The sequence below is a fragment of the Trachypithecus francoisi genome, unplaced genomic scaffold (genome assembly GCF_009764315.1).
Source record: "Trachypithecus francoisi isolate TF-2019V2 unplaced genomic scaffold, Tfra_2.0 Contig01474, whole genome shotgun sequence".
Taxonomy (NCBI): Eukaryota; Metazoa; Chordata; class Mammalia; order Primates; family Cercopithecidae; genus Trachypithecus; species Trachypithecus francoisi.
In genome coordinates this window covers 15,921,432-15,944,633 of record NW_022681435.1, presented here as the reverse complement: position 1 = coordinate 15,944,633, position 23,202 = coordinate 15,921,432, and the positions used below count along the sequence as shown (strand labels likewise).

Here is a 23,202-nt window from a genome sequence, read left to right as displayed (position 1 = left end):
TATATATATAATTTGTTTATAGGCCACCCCATTTATGGTATTTTATGATAGCAGTCCAAATGGGCTAAGAGTCCAACAATAAAGCGAGGTCACTAGGGCAAGGCATATTTAGGCACTGGGCTCCTTTCTGCTGTGGTCATTCACACGCGACATTGAGAGAGTTTGAATTTGGAGGCTAACAATATTCTCCCCCACGAGATTAATGCTTAGCCGGAAACTGGAGGAACGGTATGGGGTGAGAAAGAAAGTAGCAAATAAACAAAAGATTAAAGAACAAAAAGATGAATGGGAAAGGTCAGTAGTCAAATGGTGATAAAAATCAACAAGGATTGAGTCCAGAGTATGATTCAAACAAGAGCATTTTTCAGTGAACAAGCTAGTTATAATCTGAAGACAGTAAAAGGCCAAAGAAGAAGGAAGGGGAGTGAAGATCCGAACTAGCAGAGGAAATGAAGTTAAACTTATAAAAATGATTTTCAAAGTCTTATCCTCATGGGATATTCTAGACATCCCTCTCCATGCTGCCCACACTTCTGGCTGGGTGTACCGACTGCATTTCCCTGATAACTTAAGCTGCTGGCTGGTGAGATAATCAAATTCTTCCCACTCAGTGATTTCATCTACAAGACACAGGAGTAACCACTGGCGAGAGAAGTTCGATTGTGAAAGAGAAGCAAAGGAAGATGATGCGTCCTTAGCGAGGGTGCACAGCCTCTTCCTCCATTGTTAGCTCTCCATTCGGTTTTGCCTGATGCAAGGCACACTTTCTTTCAGATATTTAGATTCCATAGCTTTCTGATAATGGGTACTGAGTATTTTAAATACACTTCGGGGTGGGTAGGGTGGCTTACACCTGTAATCCCAGCACTTTGGGAGAGGCTGAGGTGGGCAGATCACCTGAGGTCAGGAGTTCGAGACCAGCTTGGCCAACATGGTGAAACTCTGTCTCTACTAAAAATACAAAAATTAGCTGGATGTAGTGGCTCACACCGATAGTCCCACCTACTCGGGAGGCTGAGGCATGAGAATTGCTTGAACCCGGGAGGCAGAGGCTGCAATGAGCCGAGATCGTGCCACTGCACTCTGGGCAGGGTGACAGAGTGAGACTCTGTCTCAATAAATACATATTTAAAAATTAATAAAAATAAAAACACCCTTTAGGTGATTTCTGCATATTTAAGTTTCAAACTACTACTTTTAGAGCAAGCCCAGGGTAGTTTCCTGTTCTTTCGAACATGAGGAAAGAACTAAGGGCTGCAGAAAGCTTTCTCACAGGACCCAATTCTCATTAGCTTGTTCTCATTCGACAAACGTTTATCCATCCCTTGTTTGCATGCAAGGTACTCTGTCCAGCCAAGTATGTGACTGCAGGCTGACAGGTGGTGATCGGGAAAGCTGCCCGAATGAGTAAGATTCTGACGCTTCTTTGGAATAGTTTATCCTCTGTCTGCCACCTCCAGATCACCACATCTCCATGACTGGACCCAAATAGTCATTTCATATTTCCAAAAATACTTTGTTATTAACACCTTCAGGAGAATTCAGGGGCTCATGGTAGAAATGAATGAATCATGTACATAACTGAGAAGTATTTATACAGAAAGTTTTGGTTTTCTGGAAAGGGTAATTTCAGATGCTTAGAAGTAAGAGTCATTACAATGTTGGTTTTACAAGCCACTGGGCTTCATAACATCAGAGTCCTGGTGGGTCAGGAGAAGGAAAGGAGACAGCACTCATCAGTAGCAGACAAGAGCAACTTAGCATTCCATATAATCTTGGAGAGAGCTGGTCTAAGTGCCTCAGGTAGGTATTTTAACAACTGGATCCTCTCTGAACTCCAAACACCCGCTTCTTGAGCAGTGATGTAAGATGGGGGAGAAGACAAAATGAGCTGGCTGCCTCACTCCCTCTCCAGCTCCTGTCCCAGCTTGAGATGAAATTGAAAGTGTAAAGAAGGTGGCGCATACTAGAATATCTTCTACTTTTCTCAACCCAGCACCAAGTGTTATAAAGAATGGGATAAAAATGCCATAAGGAAAGTTGTTGAGAGAAATTTACTCTTCTACCCTTGAGACCTAATGGAAATTTAAGCACTATATATTTTATTTTATTTTTCTTAATGGTCAAAGCCCTTGGCTGCATATTGTAAATACCTATCATGGATCAAAGCAATCTCGGTGAAAAATATTTCTTTCAGCTTTGCTAGTTGTTAAAGCTCCATGAAATGTTCATTTTCAATGCTATCTTCTCTATGAACAAAAGATTTGTCTGCTGCTAAGCAATATCTAAAATAATATCTATAGGGTTTCATTTCTCCTTGTATGTAAGGATGAATTATAGAAACGCCATCCCATAAGGTTTTGTATTGCTCTGTTGTCTATGATTTTAAGTACTTGAGCTGCAAAATTATCTTATATAATTCTCACTATTTTTTCCTTCCAGGGATTGATTACACATTTCAATTCCCAATGATAATCTCTCTCGCTGCTTTCATTAAGCATTCCTACAAAATGAAGGGGAAGATGGAATTAGCAAGGTAGAAAACGAGAGAATTAAAAAGCAAATCTCCTGTGTTTCTTTTCAATGAATATTATGTCAAGAAATAAGTAAAGGTTTTGAGACCAGGCTTTACAAGGTTGCGGTGCACGAGAATGCACAGAGCAGTGGAAAGGATACCCTGCAAAGTTCAAACACTGCCTTCTGAAGGCAGGTGGCATCCTGGGGAGAAACACTGATGGGGAATTGACAGGCCCTGGGCTCGGCTTGGATGCCTTGGAAAAGTCACCTGACCTCCAAGTCTGTGGCTGCCCATCTCTAAAACTACTGCCTTTCACACCGTAGAGGGTTGCTATGAGGATCAAAATATGAACACCTTTTGAACACGGTCAGGCACCGTGAAATAAAAGATATTATCAGTGTGATTACGAGCAATGATTTCACAGGAGCCCTACACTGCCTAGAGAGCTAAAACATCCTCCTTTGCAAATATTTTCCTGCTGTGCTTTATAGTATGATTGGCCTCTGCCACCTTCCCCAGTGGTGGTGCATTTTCTATGTTTAGAGATGGTGTTTCCTGTTCTTAGACTGTGGCCCACAATACCCCTGACAGGCCCAATCATACCCGAATGTGTGTTCTATCGAACTAGCAATTGTCCCCATCAGAGAGTTTGCCTGTGAAAAACGGCTTCCCCTCGTAAGGTGGCAGCTTTCCACAGAGGAAATCTGCCCGTGCTTTCGCCAACACAGACAACACTGGAGAAGGGAAGAAAAATCGCTTTGCTATTTCACTAGCTCATGTAAAGGTCATTTCTCACCCTGTTTCTTGTGCAGTGGAAGGTGTTGATTATATAGCTCTAGTCATGTTGCCTTTTTGAATTCATTCTTGTTCTCAGGGGCTGTGCTATCTTCCACCTAGACCAACTTTTATTACATTTAGTGCAGCAGAGCATGCAGGTGATGTAGTTAGAACTGTAGGTGAAATAACCCATTTCTATACCTATTGTCAGCTTTAGGCATATTTAAGAGAAATGCAATATAAAAATATTTATAGTTGATTAGGATTGGAATAAATAAAAAAGGCTTAGTTTCTGATTTTGGATTTGGCTGACTTTATTTTTCTCTGGGGTTCTTTTTAAAGCATTAATTTTCCTTAGCACAAAGAATAAGAAAACAATTTCTTCTAGAGAATATTTCTAATTTCTTTAGTATTTTTGAATTATTGCAGGGTTCATTTGAAACCAGTCTGACTAGTAGATAAAGGAATGCTATCTATTTCCTCAGGATCCTGGGCTGTTATTTTCTATTTTGATGCTGATTATTTGTCAATATTTTACATTAACATAAATATGACTGAATTTAACTTTAGAGATAAGTATTTTGCTGTTAATGCAAACACATGACCAAAAATCTAATTTACAATTTAAATTTCAGAGTTGAACAAAAGCATACTGGATTCAGTTTCCATAAACAGGTTTACATTCAGGGCTGTGCGAATAATGATTTATGTGACCTCGACTGTGCCTTGATATCTATTCTGTCCTTCCTTGTTTTGTCTATCTGGGTGCTTTGCCCCGGGAAGCTGACCCTCTCTGAGACAGGCACCAACATGATGGGCATTTTGGGGAGAGGAATATAGTAGCTGTCTCTAAAACTTGGTCATTAATGTCCTTCTAGTTCTAGATCAAAGGAAAAACGTGTCCAGGCTGAAACAGTAGGCTTACACTTAATGAGGATGTCCCCCACACCAGTGAGGAGTGGCTAGGCTGTTTGAAAGCACTCATTTGAAGATAAGAATAATATCTTGGATAATACCCTCTTATAAATATGAACTAAAAGTTCACAAGTGTAAATATGAATAGTATTAGCATCCTTTTCCTCCCTGAAGAATCTATTAAGAATATCAAAGCTCTTCAAACAGTGATCAAAAGTGACACATAGACCCAAACATACGATTTCATTTTATAATATGGAATAAAGATGTCCATTGAAAAGAGGTTGGAAATAACACCACCTCTTTTTTGAAGGAGGTTTCAGTTTCCCATCAGTTATCATAATATTCCAAATCCATACGAACCCTAGAAGTGACCCTTTGCAGTCTAAATTTTCTCTTATTAATTAAGGCTTTTTGTTTAAAGACGGGTCAAACAGGTTTTATATGGTATATTCATAGTTTGCCTTACAGAGAATAAACTTTCAATGATCCTTTAGCTTCATTCTATTTTAAAAAGACAGCACTGTTTAAATTAATTTTTTTAGGTTGTTTTTTGTAACTGGAAGAAAAATAATTTAGTGATAAGTTTCTATAATTTCTGTTGTCATTAATAAATGTATGAAATATTATACTTTAAGTAAATTCATAATGGTGCTTCTACTGCATTTAAAAAAATTCCAAGGGAGACAGCTTATGAAAAACTAATATAATTAGCATTTTTTGATGGATGACTAGTGTCGAGACACAGAGAGGAAAATGCTTATTGCAGTTAAAGAATGCACCTGAATGTGTACTGCAAACAATAGCACAATGTGATTGAAGAAAATAAATTAAACTTATATTTTGTTTTCGACAACCGAAACATTGTTCCTATTTTTATAATTTACATTGTCATAAGCATATTTTTATGGAAAATCTGATGTTTATTTTTTGTTAAAGATCTATAGCCAGTTGCCTTGGAACCTCTGCTGAGTACTTCATCAAGCACCTGCTGTTTGAAGGCGGGAATGAGGCAGAATAAAGAAATTCTCGCTCTTCAGGTAAATAGCTTAGGCTATGCATGTCTTCAAATAATTAAGCAAATATTTCTTGGGGCCTATGATGTGCCAGGAACACATATGCTGGTAGGAGAACTTTCAGAGAAGGATGTCAGGTATATATTCTATAACATTTTATTGCAGGGAGTTCCTGACAACACAAAAAGGGAAGCTTTTAATCTAACGTTTGTATGTAATTATGGGTATGTGAGGATAACTACTTCTTTAGGAACTGAAGAAGGCAAGACTTGGAATTTTTATGTAATCTTTGTGCTGCTGAACACAAACAACATTAATAATAAAAATGATAAAGTCAAGATTTAACCTACAAATACCCTTTTTGGGTGGGCTTTGTACATAAGGCATTTTAGTACAAAAGTACTAAACTGCATGTTTCCCTCATCTTTCAGCCAACTGCTGTGTGCTCTCACCCCAACTCTCAGCTTTTTGGGGGTTAGGGGCTTAGGGTCAGAGGTTTAATAGGCAACAGAAAGAGAAAGGAGAATGGCTGTCTCTCCTGTGAGAGAGAGGGGTTCCCAAATAGGTCTTCCCAACTTTTCCCTTCTCACTCGAAATTATTTTGGCTGCTTAGGGAATTTGAAATGCAAGAATAGGTGAATCCACCCCTTAGCATCTCCAAGACTCAATGTGGTCTCCACAGATTCTCTGTTGCTGTCCTCATCAGCTGTTGGAATATGGAATCCTCCCATGGAAGGTTAAACAAGGCAACTTTCTAACTTATATTAACAGGGCATTAACCCCATTGAAGAGTTACACTTCTTAAAGGTACCTACTTAGAAAACGCATTACTCTATTATTTTTTTATTTTCTAAATTCCGGTTCTTTGACATCTAAGGCCTTGATGCCACTGGAAGGCCTCCCCCTACCACGGTTAGCCAAGTCCTAGAGACAGTAAATAACTCCCTGAAGGTGGGCTTTTCAAATGCAAACCAACCGATGTGGAGTCCACACCCACCACCACTTCCGTCATCAGACTCGAACTCTGAGCCACTGTCTCTCTGCCCTGATCACCCCAGGGCCAAGCATCAGCTTCTATGCTGCAGAGCCTGCTGAAATTTCCAAACTAAGGAATCCTATCCTTGCTTGCTTTGGCTTGCCAGTTACACAATGAAGGCTCTTAGCCAGTTTCCCTCTCTCTCTCTGCCTGTGACCAACCTCAGTACTTCTTTGTGGCCCCCCGGAGCCATGGCATGCTCCCTCCTCTTGGGAACAGGGTCACAAACTATATTTTCAAAGAAAATGATGTCCTTATCTATTGACCTCATCATGCCTACATAATAAAACCTATTAAAACAATTATCCATGTGTTCTAGGCAACTTTTTATTTGTTTATAAGCACTTTTTAGGTGCAATATGAAATATATTTCCTCATTGTCTATAATTTTCATATTTTTTGAAGTTTTTCAAAGCTTGTGTTTTGCCCAGTGAGAAATATAAATAGGCTTAATGAATGCTTTCACACATTAATGTTTATATTACAAAAGCTTTTGTCATAAAAATAACATGTATAGAGATTAAGATCCAGAAATATATCTACATTGGGTCTTAGGAGTTTGTGGAATAAAATGAATCAGTCTCGCCACCTGTGGTGCAGGAAGGGTGTGACAGAATTACTCTTTAGACCAGAATTCATGAGTTTATATAAAGCAATCAACTATGTTTAAAATTCTCAACTGGTGAGTGGGTAAAGGAATTATAGTATATTCTTACCACAATAAAACAGAATAAACTCCTATATGTGAAATGCCATGGAAGAATCTAAAAAGCATTACACTCGGTGAAAGTGGCCAGACATGCATTTAAATGACATTCTAGAACAAAGCAAGACTATGGGGATAGAAATGAAGTCAGTGTTACTCAGGTGCTACAGTGGAGTAGACGGCTTTGCTCACTTGGGTGAGCAAATTTGGAAATTTCCATTTGGAAATTAGAAATAAGAAATTACTTTTAGGAAAAGGAGCAGAATTTGAAACACCACTTCAAGACATAAGAACGATTTTGTTTTTTTTTTAAAAAGCTAGTTTCGGCCGGGCGCGGTGGCTCAAGCCTGTAATCCCAGCACTTTGGGAGGCCGAGACGGGCGGATCACGAGGTCAGGAGATCGAGACCATCCTGGCTAGCACGGTGAAACCCCGCCTCTACTAAAAAAATACAAAAAATTAGCCGGGCGAGATGGCGGGCGCCTGTAGTCCCAGCTACTCGGGAGGCTGAGGCAGGAGAATGGCGTAAACCCGGGAGGCGGAGCTTGCAGTGAGCTGAGATCCGGCCACTGCACTCCAGCCTGGGGGCAGAGCGAGACTCCGTCTCAAAAAAAAAAAAAAAAGCTAGTTTCTGATTATAAGTAACCAGAAGAAGACTTTTGTTTTTGTCAATTCTGCAGAGAATCTGTTATCTAAAACAACTATGAGCAACTACAGACACAGTCTGAGAATTTTCTGCAAAGGGCAATAAGGGTTCTGAAACAAAGCGACATTTTGAGTCAGATTAGCACAGGAAAAGCAGCGTGTACACAGTACAGAATTAAGAGAGCCTGTACAAATAAAGACACAAGGGAAAATAAAGCCCTAGCTATTTCAGGGGTTAAGGTTTTCATGATTTCCAAAGTGAAGAGGAAACAAACACTTGTATTAGAACATCATTGCAACGTATTTATAGTTTGCCACTTACAATTATACTTAAAATAGTTGCATATTAAATTGCCTCATAGTTCTCATTGCATGGTGACATTCTCAACTAAATTTTTCCTGTTGACTCCACAAAGGACGGCTTTACAGAATCACATGGATTAAATGGGCCTCAAATGACAAATTCCCTCAATAATCCGGTAGATAGAAAAGAATACCGTCTCACCGTGGCCCTGCTTTATCTGGGGGAGGGTTCGATGCTGTACTCTGACCTCCATAAGAGATACAGTTCAGTATCTCAGCCTGCTTAACATGATTGGAGAAAATACCAATGACTCGATTTGAATAGATGTGGGATGCAGCTGCTGAAACGATGTTGCTAAGGCATCCCTTTTTCTTTTGATTAGACTTTGTTTACAAAAAAATAATTCCAGCAGAATAACAAATGGTTTTGTGTTCTAGCTCTCTGCTAAATGAACAGTTGTGCCAATTATCTTAATAGAGTAGTGATATAATGAATACAACCTCAGCAGATGTAAACCAACCAATCCATAGGCCATACCCCAATCACTTCCTTCATCAGCTTCAAAAATCCCTAAGTGCACCAGTAGAATGGTTTCAGAGCCAGTAACAGGAACGCAAATAGAAAGTCAAGGGGGACTTTCAATGCCAACAAGACCAATTCAGATCCTGATCTGACTTGTTTCAAATACAATCTCTTCACAGAGTAATGGAGCATGAGTCTGCCACACAGAACTTTAGAGACAGTCCTTTATTTCAAAGACTGTAAAGTTGGAAGAATTCATTCATCTGCAAAGTCAAATGTCAGAAGTTGTGTTTCCCACTCCTCATCAGGCTTGTGGTTAACGATGCAGGTGACTGACAGTTCTATCATGCAACAGGGTGCGTGAGATGGCGAGAGCTGATGCCTCTACCGTCTGAAAAGTTGCTAGACCATATGCTACTTAGTTTAGCTTGTGTGCATCCTGCCCTGGGACCCGATTTCCACTTTATCTTTTAAAATATAAAACCCTGGTGCCCTTTAAGTTCCATTACTGTCTTCAAGTTTTAAAGAAGACATCCATGGGTCCAATGAATAATGTGGTTTCCATTTATGGTGTGCTTACGTTTTGCCAGGCACGTCATCATTTCTTTGTGTGCATCATCTCACTTAATGCTATAAACAACTGCATGGCCTGGGCAAAATTAATCTCGTTTTTAGATTAAGAAACTAACCCGTAAAGAAGTGAAGTATCTTGTAGAATCTAGACCGATTTGGCTTGTAGATTTCATATTCTCGTTCAAAGCACTTCCTTACATGGCCTTAATGTGAGACGTGTAATGTAATAGTGCCACATTTAGTCATATATAAAGGATTTTTCATTCTAGAGCTTTTCCCTAGGTAATGAGTATCTCATATTGTATTTATTATTTAAAAAAACCACATTAAATAAATATATAAAGTAAGTTTCTATGATTTTGTTTTCTGCATATACGTATTATTCATACCAAATCTTTCTTGATTTGTGTATTCTTGGAGTAATTCTGTGAGTCAATGAAAGCATAATCCAACTTACCTAAATTCTTTATATAAATACATTCATCACATTTTGCACTGCATAGATGAAATACTTATATGAAAATATTGCTAAATATTGAATGATCAAGGTGAATTGCCCTGCAAAATTTCCTTCTAAGTTCTTTTTATTCAACTTCTGTGGTATATTGGTATTTTAAAAAATCTCTCTGCAACGTTTATTAGTTTTTTTCTTCTGAGGCAGATATATTGCTAAAAAAATATTTTTATGGTTTATTTATAAAAACATCAACAGCATAATTTCTGTTCTAAATTTATTTTACTTATTTCACATAAACCATTTTTGAGCATATTGGTGCGTGAACAAATAAAAAGGGTGAAATTATCAAGAGAATTTACTAAATACCAAGTTACTGATATTTAGAAACAATCTAAATATAGAAACACGTATAGAAACAATCGGGAGGCCTGGGACAAAGCAGGAGAGGTCTGGGCTGTCCAGGCAGCTCCTAGGGCCCCACTTTTGCCTTTGGGGTGTGCATTGTCTGGCTCAGATTACACCAGGTCTGCACTAGTGCCCCCAGCAAGAAGTGTGTCAGTTAGGAAATCTCTCTATTTTATATCCCAGCTGTTTAGTTGGTCATTCTCCAGAAAGCTCTGCCTCCTAAATCCGGAAGCTGTAGGTCTATTTACCATAGGTAATCCTAAACTAGAAGCGTCCTGCTAAGAGCAGTCTGTATATAGGGAGTCTTCTTTTTAGTAAAGTCAGTATATTTACCAGCACTCACCAGTACTTTTACAAGGAGATGAGACTGCATCACCTCCTGTCCCGCTGGAGGTTCCCTTTAGTGGTACTTGAGACAGAAATGATCATAGATTAGGTGTGTACCTTCCTCCACCATAGTGGGACACATCCTTGAATCTATAATTTATTTTCACCACTTTTCTGGGAGTACTGATGAGGTTAGAGCCAAGGCTGGGAGCTTAATCCTATATGATTCAGCAGCCTCACATTTCAGGGTGATATACCATAACACCAATGCAGATCTACCACCTGGGAGTTTCATGGTTCCGCTTGGAAAGAAGGAAGTGTTAAAAAATAAAAAAGGTATGATATAGAAATCCAGCACCCCTTTGAGTAAGATAAACAGCTGTAAGAGTAAGACGGTATGGATGCAAATTTTGTGAGGCTGAAAGCTTATACAATTTTAGAGGCCATTTTAGTTTAAAGAACAAAAATAATTGTCATGTACAAAATGACAAATATATGATTACATGTGAACAGGGTGCAAGGTCACCTTTAACAGAGGACTCCTGAAGTCATAACTCATTAGTATTTCAGCAAATTCTGCCTGTACATAAGTATGATATTTGTGCTAAGAGAGTTGCATTCTGTTGTTAGGAACCTCTGGAATATACCTAACATAAATAAAAGATCTGGTTTGCTAGAAGCTTATTCAACAATCCATGCTACCTCCCACGGTATTAATTCTCTAATTCTATTTTGGTATAATGACAGAAATGAACATATCTGACTTTTTAGCTACCTGCATACTTCTAAACCTTTTCTTCCCTAATTCAACAAAAATCTTTATGAACTTCAGATTTCATTGAATAATTGTCACAAGTTCTACCTTTCATTTCTTTGTGCTTTTCCCACAACTGGATTAATCATTTTTAAAACAAAGAATGGCTTTTCTCATTCAACTGGCTAGGGATAGACTGTGATCTGGGCATCCTGAATATCTCTTAAATAATAGGAACTCAGTGATAATTTGTGAGAGAGTAACTGATACCCTTGAGACAATCCGGCATGCAAAAAATCTCCAAGTTTCTAAATTGTAGCTGTAATTTCAAGGTCAATCTCGTATATCTTGAAAGCAATATTTTCAAGTGTCTCTTCCACCTGTGTAATCAAATCAGTGAAAGATACACTTTTCTATTTAGCACTTCATTTACCGGGGATTTTGGAGAAGTGAGCTTCCAATGCACATTTTGGTTGTTGAGACAGAGTCTCACTCTGTCACCCAGGCTGGAGTGCAGTGGTGTGATCTCTGCTCACTGCAACCTCTGCCTCCCGGCTTCAAGAGATTCTTCTGCCTCAGCCTCCTAAGTAGCTGGGACTACTGATGCATGCCCCCACTCCTGGCTAACTTGCGTAGTTTTAGTAGAGATGGGGGGTTCGCCATGTTGGCCAGGCTGGTCTCAAATTCCTGGCCTCAAGTGATCTGCCTGCCTCAGTCTCTCAAAGTGCTGGTATTACAGGCATGAGCTACTTTACCAGGCCTTAATGTACATTTATAGAAAGATAATCAGCATGTCCAGAGAGTTTGGTGGATTGTATACATTTATACACTATTTGTCTAGGTGTTCTTTCACCTGAAAATTAGTATTTTCCTATTTTATTCTGAGTTGTAAACTGTACCCTTCAAAATAAACACAATAATGTCCATTGCCTCTTTCATAAAAGTTTCTTCACAGAATTGATTTTCTACATAAATGTGATTCAGAAAAGGTTAATTTTTTATGCCAGTATAGAGAATGATGAATAATCAATTGTCTGGTTATTTTGAGTTTTTTAGGGTGACTATATGGAAAAAGACAAGTACCTAAAACTAACAGAAAACAAGTATGGGGCCTGCCACGAATGGTTTTGCCTATAGAATTCACGAAGTTTTAAAAGTCAGGAAAGTTTTTTTAATTCTGATACAAAGTGGTATTGTTTATTTTCCTAACTGACTTGACATCAGCCCTACAAAGTAGGGTAAAATTATTTGGCATTTTTTATGTATTATATAATTAAATAATTGACACACATCAGGCAATAAATGGGCAAATAAACATGTGATGCCCTGAGGAGTCTTTGGACAAACAAATGTCAAAGGAAAATGGATTGTTCAGAATTTCAAGGAGTAAATATATTTTCATATTAAAGAATAGAGTAGCATTAGTTTTTCATATATATTAATTGGAATCCAAGTAGATGCTGATTTTCCAAAGAAATGATTCAGAAAATATACCAACTAATTGGTTTGCTTTTAATCAACATGAAAAGTAAAATTTAGTAAAAGTTCTACAAGTAACATAATTTTTAACCATGTATGAAAATTGCAGTGGTTTTTATCACAGATTTGTTAAGGATGATTTCATTTGAATATCTGTTACCTTGTTCGTCATTAAAAGATTCCACTCTCATCGGGATTGTATATCCAAAGGTAATGAATTCCATAGGTGCTAAGTGCCTACAAAATTTACTTGTAAATTAAAATATGTATTTGGAAACGGGTCTGAGGGAAAGCATATCATGGACTCAGGATCTCTGTGCATTTGTTTTCTTTGCTCCTCTAATAATATGAATTGGAGGTGCCTTATAAAGCCTATGTTCCAGGTGCCATATATGGAAAAGAAATTTGAAAGCTTTTTCTCATCTCTATTTGAAGGGTTGATTAACTCTTTCTCTGGAACTAGAGACCTAGCCTGAAGAGGAACAGCAGACAAACCAAAGCTAGAGGGTAGATCTAAGATCAGCAGCAAATGTTGAGCCTTATGCTCCCATGACCTCTAGTGTCTCTGTATCTTCTATTAAGATATAGCCTTGCTAGGGTCAGGTGAAAGTACAGCTAGTTTTGAATAAACCAAGCTTACCTATTTCATCTAAGTCAACTCTTCATGGTAAAATAAACGGAACAAAAAATACCCAATTTCATTTGTAGTTTAATCAGTTTTTGTTCTCATGGCAGAATATCCTATGATGGACTGCATTTAAGACAATTATGAATCAATGATCTACTTAGAAATACTAATGAAAAATCTATTGTCTGGAAGTTCTACACTTAACACTAATTTTGTTCTACATTAGCAGCACTAATTTTGCTTTTTGTAATCTAGTATCTCCTTGGGTCCAAAAGATAATGTTTTCTCATCTATTAGTAATTGCTGTTGGAACCTCTACCACACAAGTTCTTTGACCTCCAAACACAAAACCTGAGATGTCTTAGCAAAGCTATGTTATCACAAGAAGAACGTGTTTTTGCAGCACTGTGAGATTTGGATTGGTTTTACTATGTGTGTGCAAATTGACTTTGATTCTTGAGTTGTATTCCCTTCATTTGTGAGAAGCATGAGAATACTTATTTTGTAGGACTTTATGCTATAATGTATGTGAGAATTAGAAAAATGTTTGGAATATATTCAGTGTCCAAAGAGTTAGTTTCTTCCCCTTTAAAGTTTTGTTAAACCTCTTCTGATCTGCTTCATTTACAGTAATGGAAATTATTAGAGTAAGTTTATAATTTTTCTTTTCCTGAGACAGGGTCTCACTCTGTTGCCCAGGCTAGAGTGCAGTGGCATGAACATGGCTCAGTGCAGTTTCAAACTCCTGGGGTCAGGTGATTCTCCCACCTCAGCCTCCAGAGTAGCTGGGACTAAAGGTGCACACCACCACGCCCAGCCCATTTTTTTGTATTTTTAGTAGAGATGGAGTCTCACTATGTTGCCAAGGCTGCTCTTGGAACACGTAGAGCTCAAGCGATCTGGCAGCCTTGGCCTCCCAAAGTGCTGGGATTGTAGGCTTGGGCAATGGTGCCTAGCCAGTAGCTGAATTTTTTTAAATGTCAAGTGACCAGGAAGTTATAATAAGATGGTGAAAAATCTAAGCAAGTAAAATATTAGAAGGAAATATAAGAGCAAAAAACAGTTTTGAAAGAACAGATTTTACACAATTGGAATTTTATAACAAGAAAAATTTCTTTACTCTTTTGCTAATGCTAAATAACCCCGATAATTTTAAATTCTTTAATTTTAGTAAAACATAAGACATTGTGAGTTAATTACCATGATCAATTACATGTATGTGTCTGTAAAAGATAATAATGAATTTATAATCTTTGTCTAGAATTTATTCAACACCAAGGAAAAAACCTTATAAATACAAGAGCAACTATAATTTTTGACCTTTCTCCTAGACTTTTGTTATGAGAGGTTTAACATTTTCCCAACAAAACTAGATGACTTGAATCCACATGTATCAACTTATTTTTTTTAAAAATCTATTGCAATAAAAAATGGGAAAAAATTAACATTTGTGTCAAGGATAAGCTAATCTATTTGACTAAGAATGAAAAATATTTTCATTTATAAGGCATTCTGACAAGACTTTGGCTATTGAATTTAAAAATAATTTCAGGACTCCCTTCCTTAGCACTCATTAGAAGATTTCAAGCCTCACAGGTGGTGAGGCTAACGCATGTGGTTATCGCCACCATTAAAATAAGTGAAGCCAGAGTCATACGATGGATGTTCTTGAAGGGCACATTAACTTGTTTTGAAAAGTCCCCTTAAAGAAGATTTCACGAAATGTCCTAAACAAGGACAAAGTAGTGATACTGGCAATCGCTCTCCCACAAAGAGATGCCCTGCTGTGCTTTCATACTTGGTTCATTGTTTGTAATCACTCTCCTGAAGCTCAAGCTACAAAATCATGCTCTGGTGTTTTAGCGTTTTTCATGAAAGAATGTTGATTTCTTCAAAGGAAAGGCTCCTTTTTGATTCCCTATATTGCCCTGTCCAGTGCTGTGCGTGTTAAAAAAAAAAAAAAAAAAAAAAAAAAGGTGTTTGCCGAATTTAATCATCCCTTATACCTGTATTACAGCTTTCAAAGCCCTTGTATCAAAGCACTGTTTTTTTTTTTTTTTTTTTTTTTTTTTTTGGAGACAGTTTTGCTCTGTCACCCAGGCTGGAGTGCAGTGGCGCAGTCTCAGTTCACTGCAACCTCTGCCTCCTGGGATCAAATGATTCTCCTGCCTCAGCCTCCCGAGTAGCTGGGACACTGGCACCCGCCACCATGCTCAGCTATGTTTTCTATTTTTAATAGAGAAAGGGTTTCACCATGTTGGCCAGGCTGTTCTCGAACTCCTGACCACGTGATGCCCCTGCCTCGGCCTCCCAAAGTGCTGGGATTACAGGCATGAGCCACCGCACCCAGCCTCAAAGCACATTATTTCATTTGATCCCCATATCAGCACTGAAGGTGGAATATAGCAGAGTATATTTTTATCAGGTTCTCACGGATGAGGAAATCAAGCCTTGGAAAGGTTAATAGAAGATAACTGAAGGTGCAGGGAAAGTGCTGGCCCAGGCAGAAGTAGACTGATTCATTCTCCCATGTCGTTTCAAATCACTATTGCTCAGACTAGATTGCCCTAGGTACAGTGCGCATTATAAATTATTAACCTAGTTAAAGGATTCATTATTAAAATATCCTCCACAAAGTCACCAGATAGACATATCTAAAATTTAAATCTATGTTTACTTGCCGCATTAAAAAACACTCCTTGCTGCCTCTAAGATAAAGTCCAATTTATTTTCTGACATGACATAGAAAACACTCCTGCTTTTGAGCTTTAACTGACTTTCTAACAAACTCTCTGCCCATTTTATTCTTACTGTAATCTCCAGCAGCTAAAATCCGCTAAGAAGGAACTATCCATGCTCTGCCTGTGCTATGCATAGTGGAGAGTAACCTGACCCCTCTATCCTCATGCCAACCTCACACTTTACCTTGAAGAAGTCCAACTCATTTTTTACGATTCGCTGTGCAAATCATCATCTTCAGGGAGCCTTTCCTGAGTCCCTATAATTAAATTTGGTGCCCGTTTACCTAGACAGGACTGTTCTCCAAATGTCTCATGCTCCTCTTCATTCCCTGCACCCAGCACGGTCTGGATACCTTATCACTAGTTCCCAACAAAGGGCTACAAACAGAAGGGACACCTGCTGAAGCCAGAGCATCTATTTTTTGATATAAGTGTTATCCTGATTGTCCAGGACAGTTGCCCAGAATCGGAGTGGGACTAGCATGAGCGAGAGATCAGTTTCAGTTGCATAAACCACTGAGACTTTGTTCATCACTTAAGGATAAGTGTACTTGATCCTAATAGTGGTGCAGTGATAAGTGAATAAATAGCCCTAAAATATGGGGCACTGAAAATAGTGGCTGAGCCAGGGATAAAGGAAAGTAGTAAGCAAGCTGGGAGAAGGATATTTAGCAGTGAGATATTCGGTAAAGCTCTTGCCTGTTAGTAGAACTTGTGATAACTTGGTAGGCCGAATTCATGTCTTAAGAGTTTCAAGATTGTATGGACAAATGTGAAATTTAAAAATAAGAGGCTCTATTCTCCCTGTTGAAAATGGGAAATTATCCTTCCTGTTTCTTGGGGCATTTAACTTGAGAAAACTTTCGGTTGTAAGCACTTTCTCCTCTCTTTGAAATGTAAATAATTCTTCTGACAACCAGATAGATCTTTTGTTTAGCTTTAAGACCCTAAAATGCCTTTCTCAAGGACTCATGAACCATGCCTTTGACACGTAAATCTGAAGGGAGATGCGCCCCCATCTTCTAGTTTCTGTGACAGAGGGTGCCTAATTTCAGGTGCTACTTCTCTCCAACTTGCAAAACTGTCTTTTGTCATAAAGATACAAGAAGTTTCTTTTTCCTCTGCATAAAGCCAATTAGTCAACACAAATGGTTACCCCAATTGCAAGGATGAGGCATGTGTGACAAATGTTGCTGTGAAGTTCTCTTGCTTGTTTATCTTGAGAACTTGCATGTATTGAGTTGTACCTGGTTGGCTATATCCAAGGGTGGGATTCTCCTTCTGTCTACAATTTCTTAGCGGAAATAATGGAGTGTGTGTGTGTGTGTGTTTATCACCTTTATGAAGTTTTGTTTTTAATTTTATTCCTCCAACAACATCTAGGGAAAGCGGTTAGATAACAAAATGTTAACAGTGTTTGTTGACTGATAAGGTACTAAAAAGAAAGAGGGCTCTTAGAAGGAAATTGAGAAGTTTCAAGCAAAAACAAAAGGCATTTGAAAAATTCAAAACTAAAATTGGAAAAGAGAACTCTGAGACAGAGACATTTAATAAGTCTTTAAGTGACAAAAGCAAGTTAAAGCAGCCTCAAAGAAAAGAGCAGATTAAGTGTAATCTCCACACCTGTTGCTAAAACTTGTCAATTAAGGTGTGTCCAGGTAAAAAGCAGCTCAAGGGTAGGATGCCCATTATAATCTGTTAATTAGATAAAAAGGACCCAGGGCAAAGAATTGAGTGAGTGCTGCCCCTACAAAAACCTGACAAAGTCAAGGCACCTTTCAAATCAAAAGACAGAGTTCTGGGGGAAGAAATAAACAATCAGAGCAAATCTGAGAAGTAGATCTCAAAAACCAAAACCAAACCAAAACAAACCAAGACAACACTTCCTTGGTACAAGTGATTGACTGGCACTAAATATACAAGAAATCTAGTAATATTTTGACAAAGTTTTACAGGGAAAAAAGGCCCTACATAAAAAATATTTATAACTTAAGATTCAGTAACCTTCAGATCTCTACTACAACTTCTCAGGGTAGAATGTGGGCTGAGAAACTTGCCACACTTCGAAGAGAACATTTTCCCAATGTCCAGTCTGAATATGGACAAGAAGGATAATGACAAAGGAAAATCCTCCCGGTGGGCCGAGGGCAGAACCAAGTGGAACAGAGGATTGACACGTTCTTCTCAAAGAGCAGAATTGAGGGCCCAGCCACATATCCTTGTTAATTCCGGATAAAGACCCTGAAGATATCTGGCAAGCAGCATTTCAGAATTACCAGGACCAGGGGCTGTTGCCTGCTTGCCTCCCAAACTTTCCCTTAGAATAGGAGTGTTTGCAGGGGTAGGCATCCCACCTCTCTTAAACCAATGTTCCTTGGGCCAGTGTGGGTAGAGGGGAAAAAAATAACATCTTTTTCTGGATCGTTCTTTTGGAACTATAAGTCATTCTGGCCGGGTGCGGTGGCTCACGCCTGTAATCCCAGCACTTTGGGAGGCCGAGGCAGGCGGATCACGAGGTCAGGAGATCGAGACCATTCTGGCTAATAGGGCGAAACCCTGTCTCTACTAAAAATACAAAAAATTAGCTGGATGTAGTGGTGGGCACCTGTAGTCCCAGCTACTCAGGAGGCTGAGGCAGGAGAATGGCATGAACCCGGGAGGCAGAGCTTGCAGTGAGCCAAGATCGCGCCACCGCACTCCAGCCTGATGTACACACTGCTACAAATTGCCTGCAGACTCTGGACTTAGAGCTATAATCAGTGGCTTGCTGGGTTGCTTTTTGGGTTGTTTCCCTTAAGGAACAATTGAGTGTGTAGGAAGAAGAGAAAAAAGGGATCTTTGCTCATCAGAAGATATGACTGTGGCAGAGACAATATGCTTACCAAATATTCCACATACTCTTCTGTGTTTCCCCACTTGCCCCCTTGCAGACGGGGGGTGAGGGGGCTGTGGGAGGCCACCTTCTGGATGGTGGGCTATTAATAGAAATAACATGCATTGCCACTGTACTCAAGTATTTAAATGTTTTGTATTACTCAGCCCAGGCTGCCATAAGAAAAACATGACACAGAGTAGGTGACTTAAACAATGGAAATGAATTTTCTCTCTCTAGAGGCTGGAGTCTGAGATCAGGGTGCCAGCATGGTTGGGTGCTGTCGAGGGCTTTCTTCCTGGTTTGGTAATGGTCACCTTCTTGATGTGTTGCCCACATGGTCTTTCCTCCACATGGCAGAGAAGAGGGGCCGAGAGGTTTCTTCCTCCTTATAAAGCCACCGATCCTATCAGATGAGGACCCCACCCTTATTACCTCATTTAACCTTAATTCCATCTAAAAGGACCTATCATCTCTGGTTCTTGTCATAAAGATATAAGAAGTTTGGGGGTTCAGGCTTCAACATGTGAATTGTGGGGAGAAACTGAGTCCATAGTATGCTTGTTGGAGAATGTTCCCACGTTCTTCCCCTGCTATGCGTGGCAATGAGGTGGGTTAGCATGAAGACGTCTCAGTCACAAGACGGCAGCAGCCTAGGTTTCTGAATCCAGGTGTTCTGGTGATCTGTCCAAGCCTGCATCAAGCATAGCTTGAGTGGGAAATAAACCTTTGTTGTATTGAGCTATTGAGATTTGGGGTTGAGATCATTAACGTTTTTAAAATGATCCAACTTAATATAGAACCCTCCTGGGATGTATTTTATTACAATTCCTATATTATATTGAAATGATTAGTTGATCTATCTTACCAAGTACACTATGTGCTCATTAAGGGTAGGGACTATGTTACCCATCTTTATTTCTCTAGTTCTTACCCTAGTGTTCAATAAATGAAATAAAGTAGCCCAGAGAAGAAATGAGGTTTCTGGTGCCACAAAAAGATTTAAATCATATCTAACTGAGCTTTAATTACAAAGTATAGAGTAGCAAAGTCCTCCATGAAAAAAATTTGCATCACGATTTATTCAATGTTTTTAAAAAAATCGTAGATCTATATAAACCCTTGCTTTAATTCCAAAGAAATAAATCTAAGACAAATTGTTTAGGAACCTAGTGCCTTTTCTTTCCATGTGTCTAATTTGGTAAATCTCTTGCTACGATAATACCAGGTCTGATTATTTTTTTTCCCCTAGGAGAGAACATTGATTAAATGACTTAGGAAATTGTTTTTATCGAGAAATGGAGACTCTGATCTTAGTTATTGCTCAATTAACTTTAAAGTTCGATACATTTTTATTGAACCCACACATACTTTAATGTGAATTGCTTTTTACTAATCTATAGGAATCACAATGACAGTTTTGGTCACCTTTTAGGCTTCTTTTACTCTCATTCAGAAAGTTCCTAAACTTCATTCATAGTCATTAAATCAAGAATGATTTCTGGAATCAAGATAAAGTCAAGAGAGATGTAAAGTTCTGGTTTGATCTCCTCCCGTGATTTGTGAAATGTCACCACATTCACTCCTAGGTTTCTGTAGAAGCACATGTTTTTACATTTCAGTATTTCTGAAATTGGGGTATAGTTTGTTATGACATCGTCTACGGAATAGCAGCCTCCAAATGATGGCTGCCAGGTGGTGGCAGTGATGTGGCTGCTGTTGCCTGTGTGCACAGGCTCAGGATTTCCTGACTTCAGTTGAAGCCCCGTGCACTGTTGGTACTTCACGTCTTGTGTTTGACTATATTTTAGTTAATTGCAATTCTTCAGTGTTTCAGTCAAGAAATGTTTTAGCACCGTTGAAAAGAGAAACATGTGACCTTGTCTAAAAACCTACTGTGCACACCTTCTGGTAGATAAAGTTTGCACCAACAAGCATAGAAAACTTGCAGGACAGTTATCAGTAGTTCAGAAGAAAATCTTAGTCACAGCAGTACACTCTTTTATGAAGAAATGTGTACCACTCACTAACACTCTTGATGGCAAATCAAATGATATTTTGTAAAACAAAACAAAACAACCCAAGGGCATTGATAACTCTGGGTTAGTACAGAAAAGTTGGCGTTCATATGTGAGAATGTTTTGGAAATTTCTTAACTTAGACCTCATAGCTTATATAACAATCATATGTATTATGTATTATATTTGTATGCTTTTGTATCATATTTAAGAACGTTCTGCATTATCTTTCCTCTTAACCACTTGATTATGCATTAGAGAAAAGATTCTTTCTCTTTGCATCCCTGACCAACAAAGGTTTAGGAATAAGTTAAGCCTACCTATGACATCACAGAATCCTTAATTGTATGACACATAACATTTGCTTCCACTAACCACCTTTTCATAATAACTATATAGAAATATTTAAGTGTTATTTCACATTTTTAATTGTTAAAAATTAGTAACCAGGTTTTTCCCAGGTTTCTAAATGGAAACAATATTATCAAAGTTAGTGAGACACATATGTTAAACACCAATTTTGTACTAGTAAGCATCAGGCTGAATATGGGTGTTTTGAAAAATAATTCATACAGAAGATCAGGGGCTCACCTAAATTTTGGCCATGCAGGCATTTGAACTCATCTTGATAACTCATCTTGATTTTTGCCTCCAATATTTATGAGCTAATATGAAGTAAAAATATCAAGTCAGCAGTTAAATAAAGGAGTTTTGTCTTTCACAGGATAAAATTGTACATAATCATGAATCTTATCACTTTCTCTGAAGGTCTGTTATTTTTTGTGATTTTCTTGAGAAAATATGCTTGCATGGCAAATTGGTTGTTTTTACCTTTAAAATGCAAAGTTATGATTCTTATGGTAAAAGAGCAATTGCTCCAAGCTGATGTGAGACTATGAATACATCTCCCAGGCGCCATGCTGTGCTGAGGACTATTACCATGCGGAGTTTCCTGGTCCTTGTTCTCCTTCTGCCCCACACTAGGTGAGTGCTCCTGGAGACTTATGACATATAATTACGGGGGTGACTGAAGGATGCTTCTCCAGAATAAATGATGTAGATTCATTCCTACTGTTCATGTCTACATTTCAGGTTTATAGTAGAATTTAACAATGCATTTGGGAAAAGTGTGTCAGTGAAAAAAGTATTTTGATATATCTAATTGTATTATTTTCACATGTAGTATTTGTACTAATACTACTATTAGTACATATAGTAGTATAAATAAATGGCTAAAATTTATACCAAATGACGTGCCTTGGGCAATGAGCTAATAAAACCTAGAAAGTGTTGGCCTTTGGCCTTTGGCTTTGGTTTGCTAGGATGACTGGCCATGCCTTACCTGCCAATCTGCCCTCTAAATTGTCCCCAGTCTCATCACCAGTGACCCCATCAGTCCAGACCCAGGGAACACAAACTCCCATTTTTATTTCTCTAGATAAAGTATGAACAAGACCTTCCCCCACTGGCTCCTTTTAACAAGAGCAAAATCATCTGGAATTTACAAAATAAATGCACAAAATTATGGACAATTTCTCAGTTTCTCAGTCACTAAAGAGCAAATGACACCCAAAATTTAGAGGAGAAAAACACAAATGAACTGTGTCCAAAGGACAGAACTCTAATCTCAAAGACAAACAACAGAGGGAAAAAAATGATACCAAATTCCTCTATCAAATAGATTTAAAAAACTAATGTGGACAGGTATAAATGGAGTGAAAATTCTGAATAACAATTCATGAAAGAAAATGACTTATTTAAAATTTTGAGTGGCAGTCTATTGAAATGTTGTAACAGACAAAATAAATTGTTTTCCATAGAAACAGGAAGATAGGCATATGTAGAAGGATCCAAGGGAGGGGATTCTAGAGGTAGTGCTGGTAAATGATGCAAAAACAAAAACAAAACCCCAACCCCAACAAAACCTCAACATCCAATTCATATATATATATGAATATACATATATATGAATACATATATATGAATTTATATATAGGTAAAACTAACTGATATGGTTTGATTCTGTCCCAACCCAAATCTCATCTTGAATTGTAGCTCCCAAAATTCCCTCATGCTGTTGGAGTGACCCAGTGGGAGAGAATTGAATCATGGGGGCAGGTCCCCCCATACTGTTCTCGTGGTAGTGAGTAAGTCTCAGGAGATCTGATGGTTTTATCAGGGGAAACCCCTTTCGCTTGGCTCTCATTCTCTTGGCTGCTCTCATATGAGACATACCTTTCTCCTTCTGCCATGACTGTGAGGCGTCCTCAGTCACGTGGGACTGTGAGTCCATTAAACTTCTTTCTTTTGTGAATTGCCCAGTCTTTATCAGCAGTGTGAAAATGGACTAATACACTAACTTTGAAAGCCAGTAAAAACATAAGGTGCATCGGACCGGGTGCGGTGGCTCATGCCTGTAAATCCCAGGCCGAGGCGGGTGGATCAGGAGGCCAGGAGATCAAGACTATCCTGGCTAACACGGTGAAACCCCGTCTCTACTAAAAAATAC

The 23,202-nt window shown here is 38.5% G+C and overlaps 1 protein-coding gene across 3 annotated transcripts in view; it reads right to left on the bottom strand.

Moving 5' to 3' along the window:
* Window positions 1–23,202, bottom strand: part of DOK6 (docking protein 6) — a 429,154-nt gene that overhangs the window by 118,436 nt on the left and 287,516 nt on the right. The gene's annotated exons all lie outside the window — the stretch shown is intronic.